A 24,623-nucleotide genomic window follows, 5' to 3' on the forward strand; every position below is an offset into this window, starting at 1 on the left:
GTGTAACTGTTGTGATGTGGCTGTAAAATGAGCAAATGCCACATAGCAGATAAGGCATTTTGAGTAGTGATAAGGAGGAACTGATACTATTGTTCTTAATTTTAAAAACTACAAACGTACAAATAAAAACTCTGCCCCATAACCAAAGCAACAACAAAACACAAACCATAGTCGAGAACAACAAAAACCTGAAAAGGAAACTTTTCCACAAAAGGCAATTTTTGTCATGACAACGAATAGCCATCAGCTGCCCACAGGTAGAAATTCAGATTGACAAAGATGATACCTTACTTTGAGACTTCAGGAGAATGTGTCATTAGGAGCAGCAAGAGCTGTGGATGAGAGCACAGCCTGCGCTAATGCCAGCCCCTAGCTCATCCTTCTTTGTGGAGCAATGCTACCTCACATCCTTATTGTTGTGATGTGTTCTTTTGTGATATTCCAAAACCTTATAGGCAATATCAATATCAATGAATCAAGCCTGCTAATGGTCCCTGAAAGATGGCTTAGTAATTCTCTGCCTTTCACTCACAGTTACCAGACTAAATTCAAAAGGGTTGCATGAGGTCACTGTCAACAGAGAGCTCAAAATCAAAGTTAGTCCGCTCCTCCCGCCACCAGACTGCATGTCTTCCCTCAAGAATGGGTATGCCTGCCCATGGTTAATGGAAGTATATCAGACTTTGCCTGCAGCAGTTTGCTATCTGAAATAATTACATGTCATCAAAGTATGAGCCCTCCTTTCCCCAGATCCTTATTTTGTTGTAGTACATCTGATAGTGTCTCCATGAATTATATATGCTATGGCACATCACGGCCACATCCTGAAATAACAGGATATAGGGAGCCTGGTAGAATACAAGGAAGCTATGGAAAAGTGAAATAATTTCTTTGCAGTTAATTAATAGATTCATTTATTTGTTGGAATCAACCATTAAACTAACAGGAAAAAGAAAAAAAAAAAAAAAAAGAAAAAAAAAAAAAAAGGCAGGTTGTAGTAATTTAGCATCTATTAACTGCCAAAGAATATGGATTTGTCCTAACTGCAGTTTATTTATGAAACTTGAACACATTCAAGCACAGATATACGGAGTGGTCAGATCTGCAACTTTGGTGAAGAGCTATTGGCCAAAAATCTCTGACCCAAAGCTTCAGATATCAATCCAAGCAATCTCAGGCAAAGTAAACAACTGGCCACAATTCTGAGTTTCTAGGCTCACAGTGCATGAGAAGATTTCAGAGTCAACAATGTTTACTATAAACTAAAAAAAATCACATAGAACCAAGACTTATGGGCTTGATCCGTTTCCTCATCCACAGAATTTTATCTCAATTAAATTTAAAATAAATGCAGATAAATTTAAAATAAATGCAGATCAGAATGTCTGTTCTGTATCAGAATGCGAGTCAGTAATATCCCTACCCCTGAACCTACCATTCCTGAACACGTGTTTTCAAAATTGGATTTTAATTTTTGTCAAGGCTGGCTTATTCATCCCTGCTTTCATATTTGGCCTTCTGCCATGCTGTCTGTATCATAAACGAAGTTTTATTTCAAATTTAAGTCCAGACCTATTATTATGCATATTGAAATGCCTGATGAATTGAGCATTAATATAATGTGAACCAGATTAATTAAAATCAATCTGATTATGCTCATAGATCAGAATTAAGGGCTGATTGTTGGGGGCACAGAGTAATGGAGCCCACGGTATACCCAAATGGTACGGGCCTGTTATTGTTGCCTAGCTAAAGGAATCTTTTATTCAATTTACTTTCTTCTACAAAATACCTGAAGTACTCAGCATTTCAGACTCAGCCTACATGTCACAGCTTACCTACAGTGCAGTGATCTGGGCATTTACTAAAAAGAAAGGTAGTCCAACTAGCCTCTTCTGTTTCAAAAACTCAAAATGTCACTTGTATGCCAATTTTGAGACATTAACCAGGACGACCAGTCTTAAGGAATATGGAGAAACACAAATGCTTCAGTCACTTACCTATTCTCTTAATTACTGAATGGAAGGGTTTTCCTAATTTACAGAACATAACCACCACTTTTGGGTAGTGTGGTTTGGTGGTTTTTTTTTTTTTTTTTTTTTTTTTCCCTGTAAATTTCATGTTTTCAGCATTTACTTCACTTCCCCAATTGACTACAACCTTTGGTAATACCATAAATCAAACAGTAAATAGGATTCCCCACAGCTTGGATGCAAAAGTATAAGAAACATAGCATGACTTCCTTCATATTAAAATATTGTCTAAGCTCCATCTTTAGGAAATATCTGCTGGAGTCTGTTGTAGAGTGATGAAAGCAAGTCCTGGCTATATCTTTGGCTAGCAGGGCATGAATCAGCTGTGATCCAGAAGATGTCTGACAGTGTTAGCATGGTGCTGAGTCCAAACTTACCTTGGCCTTGGCCAGACACAACTGCAGCTACTTGGTGATATTGGACAGTGGATATATAATTACACTGAACCTATTGCATCAGATTCTTCCCTCATTTACACCAGTCCAGCTTCTTGGAGGTCAGTAGCTTTGAAGTGGTAAGAGAACTATTTGGCTGAGTTCCTCAGTTTTATGCAAATATCCTATGTAACATCAAGAAAGGAAATTTAGAGAGGAGGTGGAATAGCATTTAGAAATCAAGACCAGAAAACGCCTGCTGTTGAAACAGGCAACGTACAGCAGCTGTAGTTTAGCTGTCAAGGGAAGATTTCCCTAAAAGGTGTTTCAGAGTCTGATGTTCAAGGAAACCATCCCAATTTTCCTGCATTTACCTACCAAGAACTGAATGAAGAAGTTTCAGTGCTTGAACATGTTGCTACAATCTGAATAAGGGATAAAACCCATGTTCAAACTGCTCTACTGTGGACATCAAATGTAAATATGATAATGGCAGGAGTGACCTGATCCATCAGGGTGACTCGTGCCACCTAAGCTGGGCACCTAGGATTCCCCAAATGGACAGTGGGCAATTTAGGTGCTCAACAGAGGAGCCTATTGCTCTTCATTGCCAATACAGGTAGCTTATAGGTGTGATTCATTTCTGAAAGACACTGAGTGGACATCTGGCTAGGTTCTGGGAAACAGGCGGCAAAGCTATATGCCTGGACAGGCTCTGGAGTCTGGTCTTTAACTTCCTGATGTATGCAGGAGTCAGAATAGCAAATGTTGTTTTGATGCTGTCAGTATTAGGCAGAGTGTGAGCACATTTAATAAATCCAGCCTCTCTGAGGTAGCATGCCAGAGCCTCGTTGTCTGCCTCGGAGCTGCAACAATTTAGATCCTTAGTAAAGCAAAACTGACTGGTCCTCCCAGGAGAAAAGGTTGAGCACAACTCTGAGCACAAGAGGCTGAATAGATTTTTCACCACCTTCAATATCACATGGTCCTGAATACTGGAACAGACTATAATTTTGGACCTAGAGGCTGTTTTCATAGATGTCCTGAATTCATTGTAATCTCTTCACCTACTCGGTGAGAAGTGAAGTGATTCAGAGGAAGTAAGCAAGGCAGAGTGCAGGGTGCTGTTGACAGATGTCAGTGGGAAAAGAAAGTGCAAGGGCTTGGGTGCAAAGGAGGTGATGAACATGGCTCTAAGCGCACAAATTCTACCAAAGACAGACATGGCCCAAATTTTCTGGCAAGGAGTGGTGGCACATTCCTACACCCTGTGACCTGAGCCCACAGGCACTGCAACATGTGTGCTACCAGAGGTAAGGGAACTGGTGTTGGACTTGCAGTGACCCTGGCCAGAGGTCAAGCACTGGTGCCTTCTTCCCGCCTGCCTACATACTGGGTGGTTTCACCTGACATTGAACATTACCAAAAAGGAACCCCCGCAGTGCAGGGTGTGAGGCAATTAGCCAAACTGTTTCTCCTAAAATTGGATTTCATTGTACAGGTCTTTTTCATTCCTTCAGAGCACATGCTTGAGAATTAATATGGCAATTATTGATCCCCTTTGTATGCTATGGAAAAGGAGGTTCTAATCCTCAGAAGTGGATTTGCTCTGATGACACATAAACAAAGCCCTGGAGGGAGGAAGGTAAAACATAAAGAGGTGTTGACAAGCTGAACACCACTTGGTTATGCAAACACAGATGTGGTAAAGGGCAAAGAGCAATAATTTTGCAGAAGTTGAAAGTGTGGGAACGCTGGCGGTTGCTCTTTAATGATTATAACACAAAGGAATGCTGGCAACTTCTCCCAGTGACTTTACCTTATCAAACTGAGTCAGTGATGAGTAATAAGATATACTATTGGAAGTATCCTTTAACATACCAGCTCTTTTTTTACCAGCTCTTCATATAAAAAAGTAAGGCTTTCTATGAAATATTGTGGTGGTACTCATACCACCAGAGAACTCTTGTTTGCAGATGCAGTGCATCATTGTTTTCAGATCAGAACCATTGGTGGCTGCCTTACTTACTTATGAGCAAGCTGGGATTAGGAAATTAAAATGGGAAAGTGGTAGAGATCTCATGGGTAAGCTTGTCAAAAATGTGATTTATATAGTTTTCCTTCCATAGTTGCCCAGTTTAACAAATCTGGTTTTTGTCTTCTAAAAATTAAGCTCTTTGAAAGGGCATTTCCAAGCTGCCATCCATGGTTGTGGCTGTGTTTGTGCTTCACAGGAAAAAAAGGAAGACTTTTAATATTTTCCCCTCTAAGTTTGTGTGTTTGTGTGTCCCCAGCATGTGTATGATGATACAGGTTCTGTACTCACAAGCCAAAGTGGTTGTTTGCCAGGCAAAAGATAAAAGATTTCTACAGCCACTCAAACACATTCCTCATCTATTGATTTCTACCTCTGCAGTCAGATCAGAGCCTGGCATTTGTTGCAGACCCCATCAGATTTGCACAACCTATTTTTATGGCTCTTGACCTTACATGCTCCAAAGTGCTGATGAGCTAAATACACGTCCTGAACACAAGAATATTGTTAGAAGAGTGCATGTGAGTACACATGGCAGAAACAACACAGGGAAAGGGTTTGAGGGAACACTTGATGTCCTTTTATGACCTATCCAACAGAAAGAGCAGACAAAAGCTTTTGCTGTTGAATTTCCTTCCTCTCTGGGACAGTCTGCTAGGATGGCGAAACTGGTTAGTTTAGAAAAGTTCCTTTTGGAGAAATTGGAGTCAGATTTGCCTCTTCAGAGATTTGAGAGAAAAGGATTTCTCTCCCCCATTTTTCTGTGAATATTTCCAGGTTGGAGCTCAATGATTCAAGCCAGGACATGCAAGGAGCATATTCCTTGAGGAATGCTTACAACTATGCAGTCTGTCAGCAAGTGAAAATCGTTGCATTGCTACCTCCACCTAGGCAGAGAAATGGCACACAAAGAGCGGAGGGTTCCTTGCTGCTTGCTCTCTAGCTTTTTCTTTGGACGTGGCCCGGAGCCCATCCTCTCTTTTTTGCCCTGTAGTATGCAGGGACATCTAGTGGCTGAGCAATCCCCAACACAGTTTTGGATCATGAATTACAGAAGTAGGGATGCCTCATCTCATGACGAATTTAGCATGTCCTGAGGGTTGACATCCATGGGCATCTTCTGGGAAAGAGATGGTCACTGCTGTGGGTCGGGCCTGACATTGTTAATGCTGAAGAAAGTGTGATATTTTATTGAATTCAGACCAGTGTAATCTGAGTGTTTCCTTCCTAGTCAGCCAGGCCTTTGAGCAAGGTCCATCAAACCTCTTATCTGTAGACCAAGCACACCACTTCACAAAAGCTGGAGATAGTTTTTGGTAGCACTTTCACTGCCTTGGATTTCATTCTTTCATTTCTCACAGGCTTTCTCTTACACAAAGGATTAATGTAAGAGTGACTTCAAGTAAGCTCTGTCCCATGGGCTACTCCTGTCTCTGCTGCTTTGATGGATGTTTTCCCTGTTGCATCCCAGGCTCAGAGCCCTCACTGGGGCCCTTGAGAAGTCCTCAGGAAATGTGTCTCCTAATGTTCTGTGGCCTGCTCTGCTCAGTCCTGCCAGGTACTTCCTCTTGGCTCCTGATCTACTGCACTCTAGACCTTGGCTGAAGTCCATAACTGAGTGTGTCCTGCAAAGAGAACTTGAGATTAGCCTCAAATCTACATTCTGGTGTCTGCACAGGCGCACACAAATGGCAAATAGAGTTGCCATTTCTCACAAGTCCCTGCCCAAAATTCTTCCTGCTGGGGCAGTGATGAAAACAGGGAATGGTGGAGGTTCTGAGACTTTCAGTCTTGTATTGGTATGGTTTCTGCAAAAGCAGCAAGGAAAAGCCCAGTGGTAAATGTCCTTCCTGCTTGTTTCTTTCATGCATTGCAGGAGTGATCCCTAATTCCTAATAAAATTCTTAATGTGATTGATTTTAAAGAGCTGTGAGTTTCTGTGACTAACCACAGGGAAGAGTTGAGCCAAAGCTTTTATGGCAGTAATTTGAAGGCTTTTCTCATGAAGACCCAGGTAAAAGAATCTTCATCAGGCTATGGGTCTGTATAATGCATACTTTTGTGATGCAACAGCTCAGCTAAAAATCATGAACTTCCAGAATTTCTTTGTGAGACCCTTACAGAAGTTTCACCAGCATCTGTTTGCCCCTTTTCTGGGCTCTTAAGGTTTTACCCCTAACATACTTCAGTAACAGATGCCAAGACATCTCCTGAGATTTTTTTTTGAATAGGAACTTCCATCTGGCACTACATCCTTAGAAGCTGTGACTTGGCTTCTTTGTCTGCGGGTTGGTTAATCCTAATGAGGCAAGCACAGCAATTTGCTGAGCAGAGATATATGCTTATCAGATCCTATTACTGAGCTGATTCTCTTTTATAATTATTTATTCTGACTTCAGTAGATGAAGCAATGTGAAAACACTTAAACCCAAGGCTTTCATCAAGAAGACACAATCTCACACTCCTGTGAACAACTGAAAGCTGCCTATATGGAAATGGCTAACTATACTGGTATAGCTGCCCCAGTATATTCTGCCAGTCAAACTTCCCATTCTCTTCTTATCTCAAGATAAATTTCCTGATTTAAATTATATGGAGATGAGCTCCATAGAAAAGAAGTATTTTTTTACAGGGACAGCAGTGTCCACAGAGGGAGAATTTTATTGGCATAGCTAAACTAGTATAATTATACTGGCATAATTATGCTGGTTATTTTCCCTGTGTATACAAGCTGTGAGTCTCAAATTGTGCTTCACAGGCAGAAGAGCCTCCTTTGTTGAAGAGATTCTTTAGATCTGAATCAGGTCATTAATAACTGCTACAGCACTCAAGTCAATGCTTCACATTTTATAATGAGTTTTACTCTTTGCGTCCCAGGGAATCCCAATTCTTGTGACAGACTCTACATGAAACCTCATCCTATGCTGAGGGAAAGCCAGCACAGGGAAGAAGTGTCGCAGTTACTTCCCATCAGCATCATCAGTGGTTACAAGGCCTTGTGGAGAGAGAGCTCACACACCATGAAATAGCAGCAGACTGCCATATGCGTGGCTTTGTTTCTTTGCCTTTCTATTCCTTCTGTTTTATATTTCCGTAGCCTGTTTTTCTCCCTGCTAATGAGATTTCTTTTCAAAGGGGGACTCCATGTATGACTCGTAATACATATGAAAACAAAAGCTGTACATGATGGTTTATGAGAAGACATGAAAGCTCATAAAGTAACCATGTGAAATGGCTTAAGTAATTTGAACAGAAATATCTTCAATGATAATGAGTCATCAGGACCAAGATGGGCTGCCTTATGTGAAACATAACCATGTCAAGTGGATGAGGCTGTCAGACAGCCACAGCTTTTGCTAAATATAGCCAGATACACTTATCAGTTGAACTGGAAGCATGCAGAACAGCCAAATAAATGGCTTGAACTACCACTAGACAATACAAAGCTAAACAAATATGGTAATTATATTTTCTATAAATAGCAAAAATAAACTAACCAATCAGTGGGTTTACTTTATTAGTAATTATTGCAGAATAAAATGAATGAGAAATTATGATAGGCTTTGCAGAATTACAGAGAAACTGGTTGGAGCTAATTGGGATCAGCCTCCCTCTTACACAGGACTACTGCCAACACCTGCTGTCAGCTGTGGCTTTGTCTAGGCAAGCTGTGAAAATACCCATGGATCGTGATTTTGCAGCATCCCATGGCACCTCCTCCACTGTTACCTTCCTAATAAAGCTTTTCCTCGTGTCCAGACTGAAACTCCCCAGCCACATCTTGTGACTGTTGATCATTATTCATTTCACTGTCCCCCCTTCATCAGATAAAAGTGCTTCTTGCATGTTACATCATTTATCTTCTGGACCATTTTGGTATCTCTCTGCTGGGTCTGCATATCTCCCTTAACTTGGGAGTGGGAGCACCCACAGTGGGACAGAGTATTCCAGGTGTACAGAGGTGGATTGCAATTTGATCTGCTGAACACACTCCTCCTATTGCTACTCAGGATGTGGTTTGCCTTCTTTACAGGGAGAGCTTCCTGTTGGCTCCTATTCAACCTGGTGTCTACTTGTCCATTTCACTGCGCTTCCCCCCAGCAGCCAGTGTTTGGATGCCTGGGGTTGGCCCAGCCAAGTGCAGAATATCACACTTCATTGACATCCACAACATCTTTTGCTATCCCTGTCTTCAGCTTTATCAAGCACCAGCTTGTGTGAGGCTCTGCTTTTCAGTGTGCCAACCACTCCTAATTTCCTAGCATCTTCAAAATTGCTGAGAGTTTATTCTACTTTATTATTCAGATCACTGAAACTGTTTGTTACAGCTGGTTGATAGTTACCAATTGAGAAATTTGTTGGTAGCGTTTGAGATCAACAGTGCAGGCAGCTTTCATGACATCTGGTGGACTACGAATCTTCAGCTTCTAGATGAGAGGACTGTGGAGGTGAGTCAGAAGTCTTAGTGAAATCAAGTATGCTTTATCCAATACAAGCTTGTCAACAAAACAAGAAGACATTTCATCCCTGGAGGCAGTCAAGTCAACCAGGCTTGATTTCCCCTTGGTAAACCCACACTAAATGTTGCACTGGGGACTTGTATCAACAAGACCACACTTATTTTGCAGCATTAGAGAAAACAGTATGTCCCTTAGAGAGGTGAAATTAGTGTTGGCCAGTTTTCCCAGGAACTGATTCTGACCGTACAACCCAGGCTCAGAGCCTACACTCTTCTCTTGAGAAGAGCCAAGGTCTCCTGGTGCACTTTGCTCTCCATGCTTAGTCCTGCCAAGTTTCTCCTCTTGACTTTTGCTCTACTGAACCCTTGACCTTGGCTTATATCCACATGGAGCGTATGCTTATGTACCCAAACAGGAGAAGAGTTAAAGTCTGAGATTAGATGCAAATCCACACTACAGTGCCTGCATGATTGCACCCACAGGGGGCAAGTTGACATTTCTCAGAACTCCTTGCTAGGTGTGCTTCCAGTTGAGGTTTTGAAGCCTAAGCCCACCAGGGAAACTGTGGAGCTTGTTTTGGTTGCAATTTGTCTCTGTCCTGGCTAGTCAGAGGTTTAACAGTGCTTAATCTTAGATTCTCAGTGGAGCAAGCCATGAACCACAGGCAAGGTCTCTGTCTTCTGCCATTAGGATCTACTAGAACATTGTACATTGTAAGGACTATACATTTCTTTCAAACTCAACAAAATCAGACTGACTCACAGTGTATGTCATACAGGATTATTAGATTTAAGTAGACATTGGTCTTGAATGCATAGATACTCCTGTGTTATGCATAATAATAACAAAACACCTCTGTGCCCTGAAATTCTTTTTCTCTTGTTTTTCCAAGAAGAATGTTAACACATGTGGCTAAATGGAATCCCCAGTCCTTTACAGCTTTTACAACCATACAGTCCCCACAATTTTTAATTCATAAATTCCAGCATTGTTTTCTCAAGAAATTCCTTTCTAAAGGGCGTCAAAATTATTTGTGACTCTTCATGCTACAGAAAGTTTTGTCTTTCAAGGCAGACTCCATACATGGAATGGATATTAAAATGGATTTAAAAAATCTCTTGCCTCATTTTCGCAGTCTACGCTGGATGAGGAGAATGGATTGTATCCTTTAAGGGTTACCAGGGAGGCATAAAGGCTTTTAATTTAGCCAGTAAATTGTCTTCCAATATTTATTTTTTATGCTGTGATGAGGAAAGCCATTGCACATAGCAAAATGCTTTTTTTGCTCTCTCCATTTAGCGTGTTAAATCTGGCTTTCTCTAGTGCTTCTTGTGATACAGAAGGCTAAACAGTCTTTTCAGATCCGCTCCAAAATGCAAATCCCACTGGGTCCTAAAGCTGCACGAGGTGTGGCAGTACTTTAGTTAATCTGCCTGCCATTACCTGAGCCAAGTTTGCAGCATCTATACTTATTAATGAAATAAGACTGTGTGAAAGGCACAACAATTGATCTTTTCCAGGGTTAGGAACAGTCTAAGAGCATTATAAGCCTCTGTAATGATGAGAGAAGTGTTCCATTACCAGACCTAGCTCTAATCTTTTCCAGTAAAGACTATTCCAGTTATTCCATATTATTTAACAATAGTTTGTGGTTCATGCACTGGACCTCTTTAAGGCTTGATCATGTTCTCACAAAACCCAGTGCCTTTCTTCCTTGTGAGGGTTCCACACATAATTTTCCTGACTTTCCAAATTTCATCTGTTCATGTCAGAGCTGCCCAGTGTTTGCACTTTGTGGATATATTATGTTAGTTATAGAAGCAGCCAGAAGTGATGCACTGAGCCAGCCTGTGGTGTGGAGCACCAGGGCAATACCCCAGGTCATGGGCAGGAGGCCAGCCACAGAGCATCACTTGGACCAATTTAGCCTTATTTTAAAACCATCCTGCCTAATTTTTCTGGAGAAACCTTTTTAAGGGGAGAATTTTTAATTCAGATTAAGTCAGGTGAGCTTAGAAAGAAAGTTAACTTCTTTTGGACAATAAACAAAAATTCTTCAACTTTGTCTTTTTATGTATCAATTGTCACCATCTGCTCCTGTAACTATGATCAAAAAGGGAAGGAAATGGGAAAAAAAAGAGAGTTAAGAAGCAACAACTCCCTCAGAAGCTTGTGTGACCTGTTAGCCATACACCAACATGCTTTCAAAATGCAGGAAATTGAGCATGTTCACATACACGTGTGGGTGTACAACATTTTTAATGAATACTAAATAAGTGGAAAGAAAAATACATCTCTGGTGAAGTTGCCGCCTGTGTTAATCAAACAGTATAAATCTCATTATCTAGAGGTTTAAATGTTTGCTTCAAGTAACCAAAGAACAACCCATTTCAACAGCCACAGATTGCATTTGAGCTCTCTTTCTTCCTGTAGGTCCCAGCTGACCTCTCTTCCTTTCTGTTGATGTTTGCAGGCAACTATCAAAAAAGATTAAACAGACTAATACCGTCAGAGCAGTGTAGCTGCACAGAATTTCTCTTGTCAGCTTAACAGAATGTGTTGATGCTGAATTTGCTTTGTAATGCTACAAGTTCACTTGATATTTCTACCCAGGATAATGATGTCCTGCCAGATCCATTGTACTGGAGCAAAAGGTGTCCTTTGCCCTTCCAACGCTTGTGATGGAACAGGATTTAGGCAAAAATAATTAGCTAATATTTGTCTAGGGTCTTGTCTGCACAGAGAAGCCAGGCAAAAGGGACCTTATGTTTCTAGGAAAAAATTGCCTGAGAAGACAAGAAGGTTTCAGGTCCAGAATTGAACAAAATGTTCTCAACTCTTCAAAAAATAAAAAGTCATAGGAATCTGTTGATTTTGATAAAAGCAAAATGCTACACAAGTAGAAAGAGTAATTTCTACTTTTTCATTTTACTCCAGTACCTCCAAAATAGTTCCTCAGTTCCTTCACTTTCACAATATTAAACTTCAGAGGTTATGTTATTTAATTATGTTTACACATTTTTGTTAACATAAACAAATAACTACATAGAAGCATATATTATGCTTCAGATAGATATATTTATTTTATATATATATAAATATATATATGTATGCATGTAGACATACAATATATTAGCCTTACATATTATAAATGGGAAGTTCAGTGGCTTTTGTAGTCATGTCCCATAGCTGTGTAGCCCTCCCGTGTCCAGGGTGTCCCTGGCATGTCAGGCAGAAGCTGCAGCATCCTGGAATGGCCAGAGAGAAGACTGCTACTACCAGAAAATTTGTTTCATCTTATAGACTGCTTCTGGCCCATTCCCAAGGAAAGTACATGTTAATCAACATCCCAAAAGTTGGGTGGATTATTCCAGCAGATTCCCTAGCCCTTTTCTGCCTTAGCATTCACAGTCTGAAGACATGAAAGCAGAAGATAAGAGGGATGAGGTGACTCAGTCAGGATGGCAGATCAGTCTGGGCTAAAGCTCAGGTCCCTGGTAAGCTATACTCCCTCTTAGTCACGCAGTGCTGGCTTTAATTGCACCTGTTGACAGTAAAGCCTGAAGCCTGCAGTACAGATATACCACAGGTAAGGAACTGCAATGCATGTACATAATTATTTCCTTTAGATATGGTGTTAATGACCATTGCCCATTGAGCTCTAAACAATTCTGGATTTTTGAGAGGAAATTTTGCAACATTGAGCCCGAGTCTTCTTAACTAAACTTGATTCTCATTTAGTTTGTTCCTCAAGAGAGACCTGCAGGCCTCATCCTGAAAAAGTGGGAGTTCAGGGTGATTTTAAGATGAAAATAGACAATATATTCGTCATCTTTGGAAGCAACTGACTGAGGTTAGCCAATATTCTCACTGTGAGAATGATCAGGTTAATAGTTATCCCCTGCACTTTGCTTCTTTTTAAAGGGGCAAGGAAGGTCCCCAAGATTTTTCAAGAAGCTCATGGCAGTAACAAATATCTGCGTATTTAGCATGTTTCATGAATACTTTGTTCTAGTTTTTAATACATATTTTCCCTAGAAAGAAACATAGCAATCCTTCAGGCTGTGCCAACCAATATTACACCCCTTGATTTTTAACTTATTTATCTTAAATAAAGCTCAAGAGCAATGAAATTATTTTAGAATAATTTTAATGTGCCATTTTTCAAGATGTAAAACTCAAATTTGATGTATTTTCAGAGCCATAATCAGAGTGGTTTCATTTGCAAATCACTAAGGAGACTGAGAGCTACAGGTATTTAATTTATCCAACTCACCCTGAGAAGTTCATCTTCACCTGTAGTGTACTTTTTATTTTATTCTAAATCTACTAGTGAATTCTCAGCAAACCCTGCTAGGATTTGGCTTCTGCAGTCAATTTTAATCCCTTCAGAGTGGCCAAGCCAATGCAAATGGTCAACAACTATTGCATACAGTAAGGGGATCTAAAAGTTGTCGCCAATTCTGTGGATCTATAACTCAGAAAGAACGAAACTGAAATCTACAGCCCTAGCAGTAAAAGGCAGCTATACAGGTTCTGAATCTAACACAGATTCAGAATCTCATTTTTGCAGTTTATAACTTAATATTTTCTTGTTTGAGAAGGAAAGCCTTATTGTACTGAGCAGCTCCATGTTGTCTCATGGTAAATATTTCCAATACGGAATCCATCTGAACTACCATTATTAATCCCCTTCAGAAACAGCAAGGAAGTACAGATATTAGTGAATGATTCAGATAAAATCTAAAAAAGAAGAACCTCACACTCTTTGAATGCCAGTTTTTTCCCAAAGTTTATAAAAGGATCTTGGGGAACTCACTCAGATGTAGACACCCACATTATGGATGGCTCCCTTCAGGTGAGAGAAGTTTCATCTCTTTTCAGAAGAAACCAGTTTTGCTCTTTTCCTTGGCTGCTGGAGAGAAGAATAAGATAGATATTTCTCCTCTACATGACAGCATCTGGAAATAACAGAGAAGAACCTTTGGGTTGAATATAGAGAAGATGGAAAAAGAAACAAAGAGGCAGGAAAAATTTAAATATTCCATGGTACGCTGGGATCTTTTCTTCTGTCTGCCTGACTTTGCTGAGCCATATGGAGTCAATTTAAAAATTTTAAATTTTAATCTTTATTTTGTATTGCCACAAGTATCAGAATTTGGAGGTTTCACAAAAAAAAACCCAAAACAAAACAACAACAAAAAATCCAAACAAACAAACAAACAAACAAAAAATACAAAACAAAACAAAAAAAAAACAAAAAAAAAAACCCAAAAAAACCCCCAAAAAACAACAAACAAAAAACAAACAAAAAACAAACAAAAAAACCAAAACCAAAACAAAAACAAAGCCACACACACAAAAAAAACCACACCAGAAAATCTTCTGCTCAGCTCCACTTGTCGTGTGCAAGGTGACTTCATTATGATTTCAGATATGCCACAGCTGAGGGATAACTTCTTATTCAGGTAGATGAACATGTGTAGGAAGAGAATATTATTGATGTACTCCTACTGCAAGCAAAGCAAATTTGAACATATTAGCTTCAGCTGTAGTTGCTTTTTAAATTGCTTTTGTCATCTAGAAGGTCAGTGCAGAAGGAGATTTTACAGAAAAGAGTATGAAAGGAGGCAATAAAATAATACTCAAAATGAAGAGGAAGAAGAAATATATCCAGGTGATTTTGTATTGGAGGTGAAGCATAGTGAACAACTGTGGTTGAGCAAAATAGACAATGAAAGGGATTAGGGAATATAAGAGAACAGACTGTTAGCTCCAGCCATGAAGTGATGGAATGGAAGGACAATTCAGTAAGATGATAAGAATGAAAGGTTGAAACTCTTTAATGCAATACTTTAATGAGACATTGCATTAGATAATGTTGGAGCTCTACAAAGATCAAACTCATCCAAGATGCTTCCTACCTCCCATTTTTAATATCCAAGTCTAAAATTCAGATCCTCAGGTCAGCTGCACTGTTACCAACCAAATCTAGAAGTGTCTACAGCCTCCAGGTACCTAATCTGAGGTTTTGCTGTGAAAATCCAAGGGGCTGTTTCAATAGAGATTTGAAGAAGGGTATCCTAAGAACCTCATAAGCCAGGGATTTCTTTGTTTTATCCCCCAAAAAACTCAGAAAGTGATTCCTGCAGGTCTCTCTTGATGGCCACAATCTGCAATCTGGTGATCATTCTCAGCACATGGTTATGCCTCACCTAATGTGACCTTAGAGTGGCTTCTAGTTGCTCATGTTCTTAAAATACCTGAATGTGAACAGGATCTGGAAGTAAATTCTCATTTCTCTTTCCCTAATTCACTGACCTGAACTAATCTGTGACCCAGAGAGCCATCCTTTCTCTCATCTGTTTTATCTCCTTTCTCTTTCCTCCTTCCAATGAACTTTGATTTCCTTTCAGATTGTGTGTGGGATAACCATGTTAAGATCCCTGTCAGCCTTTTCCTGGGAAAGACAAAGGCAAGTCCTTTCAGAGAGGTGCAATGGTGGGAAGGTGGGATGGGTAAGAAGCATCACAGCTTCCAGGGAAATGAATGTTTTTCCTGAGTAGTTTAATGGAGTACTGAGTAGCCTGCCTTGACCGTTTTTGTTTTTAAAGGACTGTGTTTATTTGGGCAATACATATGTTTGGCCTTCCAAGGACAAACAGACCATTGGAGATGGAGAACACTTTGTGTGCTCATGGCCTTTTCTAATGGACTGTGGTGGAGTGATCTGGCATTTTTGCCACTTTGAGGGTTCTTTGCTCTCTAGGTCACTGGCACAAAGAGTATTTTTGATGTCAACATAGAACAAAGTTCCCTGTGATCAGCTGCCTGTTTACTGCAAACTCACCTATGGTTAAATCCTGTTTAGAAGTAGAAGAAACTCCTGTACAGCAGGACAGTGAACTCTCTGGAGCAAAAGTCTATAACAAGCCTTCTCCCAGGCAAAATCAATGGGCTTGTCCACATAAACTTCTTTCTGCCAAGCTCCTAGGCACCTTGACTGCTGGATCCCCAAATTTCTTGATCAAGGAGAAGATTAATTAGACTTTATTTTTATAAGGCAAACAAACACTGCCTTCCTCACAAATATCTGCAAATCTGGCATGGCTTCTCACACAACTCTGCTCTGTTAATTAATTTGTGTTTCAGTAATGCACACATTGAATATAAAAAAATCAAGAAATAAACAACCTGCCTTTTCTCTTAAGAATGTCTCCTGTTGGTTAAGCATTCCACCGTCACTGCTCGTGTTCTGTTTGTGGACGCAGCTAAGCAAGTGAAGCTCTTTCAGTGCCTCACAGGAGTACATTTTATGTAATTTTCACGTGATTTTTTTGTCTCTTCTCTTTAATCTCCATAAGTATTTTTTAAATCTGTTTTTTTTTTAAAGTGGACATCAAAGATTGATAGGGTACCCTGGCAAAATCCTCTTCATACTTCTTCTTATTATGATAAAATTTCAAACTCTTACTGTCAAATGCTGAATTGGATTCTGTTTTATATTAATTCAGAAATTTTCTTTCTCTTCATTGAGGCAGAAATTTTATCCATAAAAAAAATCCAAAGTATTTATAGCAAATAATAATTACATTAATTTCATTCTATCTCTATGTGTTGTGCAGTTGCTTACAACTTTGGAACTGTTTGATGCATATATTATGCATGAATATTTCAATCAATTTGCTGTGCACAGGCTACTTGTGCCAACTGTGTTTCTGGCTGTTCAGTTCTCTTGTTCAATCTACTTGGCATGTTTAAATGAAAAATAGACCTAGACATGGGACTGCATACTGAATCAGACAGACCTTTGCTCTGATCTGCTCTGATCATTCTTTTATTTCTGCATATTTATACCCCAGGAAAAGGGGAAAAATCAGAAGTAAAACTTGTGATATTGAGTTGTTCTAAGGAATCTACAACAGTTAAAGAAAAAGTGTTGATACACCCCAAATTTTCAGTGTCTGAATGGAACATTTCTTTCTCTTCTTTGCAACATAGTTTTTCACTTCAAAGCTTCAGTAAATGAAAATTAACAGACTTTTAAGAGAAATCAATAATTACGAAAATTTTGGAGATTTTTGGTTTTTGTCATGTTTGAGGGCAGGTGTATACCACACAACTCCAGCTCCATTCCAGAGATATGACTCGTTTTTGGAGTCTTGGTGCTTTGTACGAACAAAACTATTACATGCAGTAGATGAAAAACAAACTTCAGCATTACCTTTTATGTGATAATAAACTTGATATCCTATGGAGGTAAGATAATATTGTGAGAACTTACATGGAAAAAGTGAAAAGTATAAAGATTTAATAATTTTTAAAGTTTTTCTGAAAGTGGAAGTAAATAAATTGAATTAATTTTTTTTTTTTTTTTTTTTTTTTTTTTTTTTTTTTTTTTTTTTTTAAAAAAAAAAGCATTTTCCAGTTCTGGTGTCTTTGTTTATATCAGAGAAAATCTTAAGGCCACTTCCAGAGGTGTAAGCTTTTTTAATGGGTAAAATGCTGCTTTCAAAGTATCGTGATCAACACCTGGACTTGTCTCCTGCTGTCTGGCTCTGGACAGATCACCTAAGCTGTGTTGCTCACACTCTTTGTGTAGACAGGGGTTTAAAAATTTTCCATCTTCTACTCTTTTTCTCTTTTGTTATTTCATTCTACTCCCTTGCATGAGAAGGAAAGCTCAGATTTATCTTACCTATGTTTCAGCAATTCAGGTGTCTGCACTATTTATGTATAGCCAAGACAGAGAATCACCTCCAGAGGGCAAGTGACTGACAAATGGCTGAAGCATCCTACACGGTGTCGCATTGTTTATAGGAGAAGCATCAAGCGATTTTGGTCCTAAATTAGATTTCTCAGGTAAATATCTCAAGTTAGGTCAGCAGAATCCAGGCTGGATTGTCTTTCATTAATAAACACTACTTATCATAGAGAATCCTGATAGAGCGGCTGCAAATAAAACATGAATACTGACAAAAGAGTAGTAATGCTTTATCCAGCAAATGACAAAGCAGGCAACAAAAGTGCTTAGATGTTTTTCCCTTTTTTGATAGCATCTGAACAAAGAAAACAGTACAGGTTCTTTTACTATCAGGACCTAATCTTTAAAGTACATCAAAGTTACTTAAGTAAAGCCTAAAATGTCAATTTGACTGGAATCAAAGTCAAATAGGCTCAGCCAAAAGGTTATTGTCCACTTGTGTTTTTAAAACGCTCTGTTCTTGGAACCGGAAAGGAAAATTATTGGGAAGGCTTCCCCAGGTGACAACAGTTTGTCAACTCTTTCCTGCCCTTTTTAGGAGGGTAAAACTTATCTTTCACGAATGAGGTTTTCAAAGTTCAAAGAACTGCTCTTCAAAATTCTGTGAAGTCAGGTCACCTTATCAGCGCTCTCCCGTTTGAAACACTCTTACATGGTTTACTATAAAGGCTGAACATGCAAGTTCAGAGCACTTGATTTATTTCTCTGTCCCTGCCTGCCCTGGGCTTGCAGGACTGTACAATAAAAGAGGATAGTGGCAGAGCTCTTTTCCAGAAAATGTACTTTTGAGAGTGTCCCTGTTAGGAAAATATTCTTCTGCAAATATTTACTCCACTTTTGACTGAAAACTAAAAACAAAGGTTCCAACTGTGCAGGCTGAACTGGGCAGAGGACACCCTGAGTTATCAGCATGTGTGTATTTCTGGGAGACAGTACATTGCAATGATTTACTTCTGATTTCTGACAAAGTGGGCACATTTTTACTCCATAATTTGGCTTGAAAACTCAGTTTCTCTCCTTGTCTTAAGAAACAGGTGATTTTCCTTTCTGTTTACTTGAGGTCAGGGCAGTTTCTTCTCACACTGTGGAAAACAAGCACAGCTCCAGTCTCATCCCAGACTATCTCCCAGTGGTGGATGACAAACCATGTTGGATCATCAGCTGTGGCAGAGACCTCCCCGTCCCGCAGGCATTTACATCTTTGAGATTGCAAATCCCAGAGCTATATGTGAACATACATAAGAACATAAGGAAAACACATACATACATACATAAGAAATCTTAGCAAGGCAAAGGATATTTGAGTTCTTGTTCAAATTTGGCCCAGTATCAAAGAGTTTAAGAAAATGCAAATGAAGGAAATCCATAACTAAACCTAAGCCCCAGGCTCCTGAAATCTTTGAGATTAAGTTCTCAATCTTCACATAAGGGCTTGGATGTTTCCTATCTAAAATCAAATTGCTTCCATCAAATCCCTCCCATTCCACCTGTGTAGACAAGGCCCACAGAGCTGAAATTCTTTCTGTCCTACACAAAATTACTGTTCTGTTCTTTTCCATGTACACACCAACTTGCACCTAAATTCTCTGCCATATTAGCCAGGTCATTTCCCCTTTCTATTTTCAATGTCTGTTTGTCAATACATGGAGGCACTCAGGATGCAGTTGGGCAGAGAAAGAAAACAGTGTCACTGAAATTGACTTGCCCTGAGCAGGGTTCAATCCCAGCCTTTATGACAAATTGACCTACTGGTCATGACTACGTATCATTGTCTGGGTCTTGGAGTCCAATACTTAGGGAATAACAATAATCTCCTTATCCTTTGTCCAACATTTCTGTTCATGTTTTGAGGGTTGAAGACTGACTTGGTGAAATGGCATTGTATAGGAGAAACCAAAATCTAAATATTTCAGTGACAGAAAAATGATCTGTCAGAGCTGTTGGGATGTTTGCTCAATCCTTCTTAATTATTTTCTTCTGAAATAATACAGGAGTAAGAGGATGAAATTTTATGGCATCTGAATAAGGATCTGTTGTCCTTAAAAATGATTGCTTTACATGCAAATTGACATAATTTCAGTGCCTACTTATCACTGTTTTTCTCTCAAATTAGATCTTGAAATACTGTTTCTATGAATTAAAAAAAAAAAAAAATCTGTTTATTGGAACCCTAAGGCACTATTTTCTGGAAAGAAACCACTTTTAAAGAAAAATGATATATGAGAAAGAACTTGACCTCTGCACAAAATCCTTGTCTCCATCCAGCTTTGATAAAGCTGGTGGAAATCTTCTAAGATGAGTGGAGTTGGATGCTCTTGTGTGTAAACCAAGATATATGGCCTCATAACTTTTTCTCAGCATGTCTTATTTATTCAGTGAATTCCATTGTCTCCTTCCACAGGGACCCTTGCAATCTCCTCTGTCAATAATCCCAGTCATCAAATCCCAATGGCCAAATCGCCACAACCATAATTGTCACCTTCTTTTTGCTTTGCTCTGCTTCCTCACCTGCCAGCATCAATATATTTAAGACATAGCCTATAAAAATAACCAGGTAGCATGCAGAGAATAACCAAGTACTCTTTCTGCTTCTCTTGTTTTCACTTCTGTTCTCTTTTTTTTTTAATCTGACTTTGCTACATATAATCCCAGTGATGAATTATGTAATAGTTTGGATTGGAAGGAGCCTCAAAGCATCTCATTTCAAACTCCCAGCCGTGGATAGGGACAGTTTTCACTAGAACATGTTGCTCAAAGACCCATCCAACCTGGCCTTGAACACTTTTGGAAATGGGGCATTCACAACTTCTTGGGGGAATCTGTGCCAGTGCCTCATAACCCCAATAGTGAAGAATTTCTTCCCTGTATCTAACTCTACCCTCTTTAACTTTAAAGCTATTACCTAAGTCCCTCTCCAGATCTCTTGTAAGACCCCTTTTACATACTCGAAGGCTGCTCTCTGGTGCATTCTCTTCTGCAGACTGAAAAGTCCCAACACTCTCAGCACTTTCCTGTCTATATAGGAGAGGTGCTCCAGCCCGCTGACTATCTTTGTGACCTTCCTCTTGACTCGCTCCAGCAAGTCCAACATCCTTCTTGTGTTGGGGGCTCCAGAGATGGATGTAGTACTTCAGGTGAGTTCTCATGAGACCTCTCTTGACCTGCTGGCCACACTTCTTTTGATTCAGCCCAGGATAATGTTGGCTTTCTGGGCTGCAGGTGCCCACTGCCAGATCACCTTGAACTTCTTGTCAACCAGTACCCCCAGTTCCTTCCCCTCAGGGCTGCTCTTGAGCCACTGTCCATCCAGCCAGTATTAGAAGCTAGGCGTTATTCAGCTGAAGCAGAATCCAGCACAGACTCCCAGTCCTTCAGGCAAGGGATTCCTTTTCTTTTTTTTTTTGAAGGGCCTAGCATATTTTGAAGGAAGAGTTTAGGAAAATGACCATTGATGTTATTACCACACAGGGGAAGACAAATAGTTATCTGTGTCTCGCAGTTATTTTTTCCACATTGCAAGCAAGAGCAAAGAATGTGTATGTACATTGTGTAGTACAATAAGTGCACAATCAATTACTTGCTCCTTGCGTTTCAAATGATAGGCAATTGTTGCACACCCACTCCTTTGTGTCTGATTTCTTAATTCATTTACTTAATTCATTTAGGCAGAAGAGTTCTTGATGGTTCCAGCTTTCTGGATGGCTTTCTAGGCTAGAGCTGTGGGCAATCAATTAGCTCCACCAGTCCAAAAAGCAGAAATGCATGCATGCAGCCTTTCAACCCTGCTTAAGGGTAGTGCAAGCCATATGCTATAGAATACAACTTCAACCAGACCATTCTGATCTCTTTCCAAAATCATACTTCCTTCCAGGAGTCTAAGAGTTGTTTGTCTTATCCGTAATAAAAGCAGAGGGTGTACAGAGACCAAGGAGAAATGATTAAAATGTGCCATGCAGAGGTGTGTACAGCAGCTTAGATGAGGTGGCTGTTTATGGGACCATCCTCACCTTTAGGGTGGGCCATAGAATATCCTGGGTTGGAAAGGACCCACAAGGATCATCAAGTTCAACTCGTGGTACTGCATAAGGCAACCCCAAGAAGCACATCATGTGCCTGAGAGCATTGTCCAAATGCTTCCTGAGCTCTGTCAGCCGTGGCGCTGTTCCCTGGGGAGCCTGTTCCAGCACCCAATGACCCTGTTGGTGAAGAACCTTTTCCTAACATCCAACCTAAACTTCTTCTGACACAACTTCAGGCCACTCCCTTGGGTACTGTCATTGGTCACCAGAGAGGATATCAGTGCTTGCCCCTCTGCTTCCCCTTATGAGGAAGATGTAAACCACAATAACATCTCCTCTCAGTCTCCTCTTGGAGGAGCAGGAAGCGCTAAATTGCATTGGAGTGGTCCCTGAAAGGCTTTCCATCCCCTGAGTCACATTACATAGACAAGTCTGACTGCACCAGCACCTGTGCTTACAGTGATCTGGGATGAGGTAGAAATTTGCCACTCCTGAATTAAAGAAAGTGGAAACTTTTTCTGAGAGTTATGGCAAAACTTTCTGGACATGTGGAGGAAAAGCTGGTCCCAAGTTAAAGAACCACAGTTAACAGGTTCTCCATTTCTAAGGCTACTCCAGAGCTCTGGATGAGGATGACCATGAAAGTTCACTTGTGTGCAGCAATGCAGAGTGTATTGGGTCCGTGCTGAGGGGCTGCAGTGGGGCTGCAGGGCCCTCTGTGGGGAGAGGCTGGGGATGTCCTAAGCCGGACACAGCCGGGTCCAGCAGCCCCTCTAGAGAGCACAGCTGAGCCCCTCAGCCAGGCTGGCAGCACTGGGGGCAACAGGCTCCAGAAAGGGGCAAAGGTGGCAGTGGGAGAGCAGGAGGGAGGTGAGGAGGGAGGAGCAGCAACACAGTGACCTTGAGGAGGGATGGAGGAGGAGGAGGGCAGGAGGGGCTGCAGACTGGAGCAGAGACCCACCCCTATAGCCCAGGGGATATTCCCTGCAGGAGCTGAAGCAGTGGAGAGTCCGGCAGGAATAACTGTCCCTGAAGAGCTGCAGCCTGGGGAAGGGCCCATGCCAGGGCAGGGACACCCTTAGCCAAGGTTAATCCACTGAAGAAGGAAAGTGGTAGAAAGTCTGGAAAGAAGGCTTGTCCCGAACACCCTATATCACATATATATATGTCATTATATCACAACAGGCCTGTGTCAGCTGCAAGGCAGTGTCATAACAAGCGCTGACATTGCTCTTGCTGACAAGGAAACCCTGGTGGAATTTCCTGCAAGTTTTCTTTGCTGCAGTCTGGCTGTACGCACGACAGGTTGGGGAGTGGGTGCTAAATTTATCCCACCTCATTATTATTGCATAACTGAAACACTTCCTTTAAGCACCCGGACTGACGTGATTTGGGGCTTCGTGATCCCAGCATACATGAGAAGACAGTTCAGGGAATTTGGGTACCTACAGATGGCAAGTCATTATAGATGTGTGCTATCCTGCCCTTTGGAAATGCCCCTCTGTCTCCACTGATTATAGAGTACTACAATCTAGATAGGGCTGAATCTGTGCTACCTCTTGAAAACAGGAATGGAATGCTGTTTGTGACTTACTTCCAACAAAGAGGACCTTATGTACCTGTCTTTACAGCTTTGACTGATTCATAACAACTTATGATAAAGGACTGTACAAAGACTGAAATATTAAAGAAGAAGAAAAAGAATTTGAAAGTGTCAGCATTTCCACAGTTTCTGGCTGGCTGATGGGAAGGAGTTCTACAATAGCAACTCTGTATTGCAGACATTTATTGCATGAAACTTTACAATTTCAGCAAGAGATTTGGCATAACAGCATCACAGTCTTCAGACATTGTGACAAGGTAATACCTCCCACTTTGAAGAGAAAAGCCTCAGATCTTTTGTGATGCTTTTTGGAGATTAATGCTTTGGAATTTCTGTAGCGGTGGGAGACCAATATCCCATGGCAATTCTTTACTTGATCAGCCCAATCTCTTTAAAAGTGTGTGTATTTGATAATCTTTTTTGATTTGAGTTGGTTGCTAACAGCCCATGGCTGTGTGGAGAGCACCTTACAATTATCCAGCACCTTTCATCTGGAAGCCTTAAGGCTTTGCACATATTAATATAATATTAATAATTAATTGTGTTAATAGTAATGCCTCTTCCTTTATCAATGTGCGAATTGAGATTCAGAAAGGCTACTGAGTTTTTAACCAAGGATATCTAAAGTTGGGTCCTGTTCAGATGAAGGTAATCAGTGCTGCGGTAATTACTGCATAATTGTGTTGCTGGAGACACCCAGTGCAGACAGACAGCTCCAGGACTAAACAAAGGAGTTGTTTTATTGGACTAATATAACTAATGTCAAAAAACCACAGGTTTCTGCCTACTTTTCCCGTCTGAGTATGTGCCTAAATAGTCAGAAGTTGAGATCATTCTCATGCTCCAGTGAAGCTGATAAGACAGAGCAAATTCCATAGTCATAAGCCTAACTTGGGGCTAAGCGAGGACTATTAAAGTGGCTGCTAATGATAGTAAAGCACCGATTACTGACACACAATTATCCTTGGATCAGTGAGGATCCCCTGCAGTGGTGACTTCTGTCTGCCTCCCTGCAAATCTGCTAGGAGTTCCAGCATAGGGACCTGAGGAAGAGGGGAATGGTGGACTTGCAGTTTATTGTTCCAAGGATAAAAGCCCTTAGGCACCTGTGAAGAAAGCTTAGCAACAAAGCATTAAGCATGTGTCCTAGGGTAACTTTAAATAGGCAGTTATGAATAGAAGTGTAATTTGAGGGTGAGGGGGAGAGGGTGAGGTTGCAAGTACAAACCGCTGCCAAGGGCATTGCAGAAAAAAACCCTCAAATAAGCAGGCCCGGCTGGTCTCTTCAGCCGAGCCAAGAGGGTGTGAGAGAGAAAGTCCTGCTCATATTGCTTG

Source organism: Hirundo rustica, chromosome 1 (assembly GCF_015227805.2).
Source record: "Hirundo rustica isolate bHirRus1 chromosome 1, bHirRus1.pri.v3, whole genome shotgun sequence".
Classification (NCBI taxonomy): domain Eukaryota; kingdom Metazoa; phylum Chordata; class Aves; order Passeriformes; family Hirundinidae; genus Hirundo; species Hirundo rustica.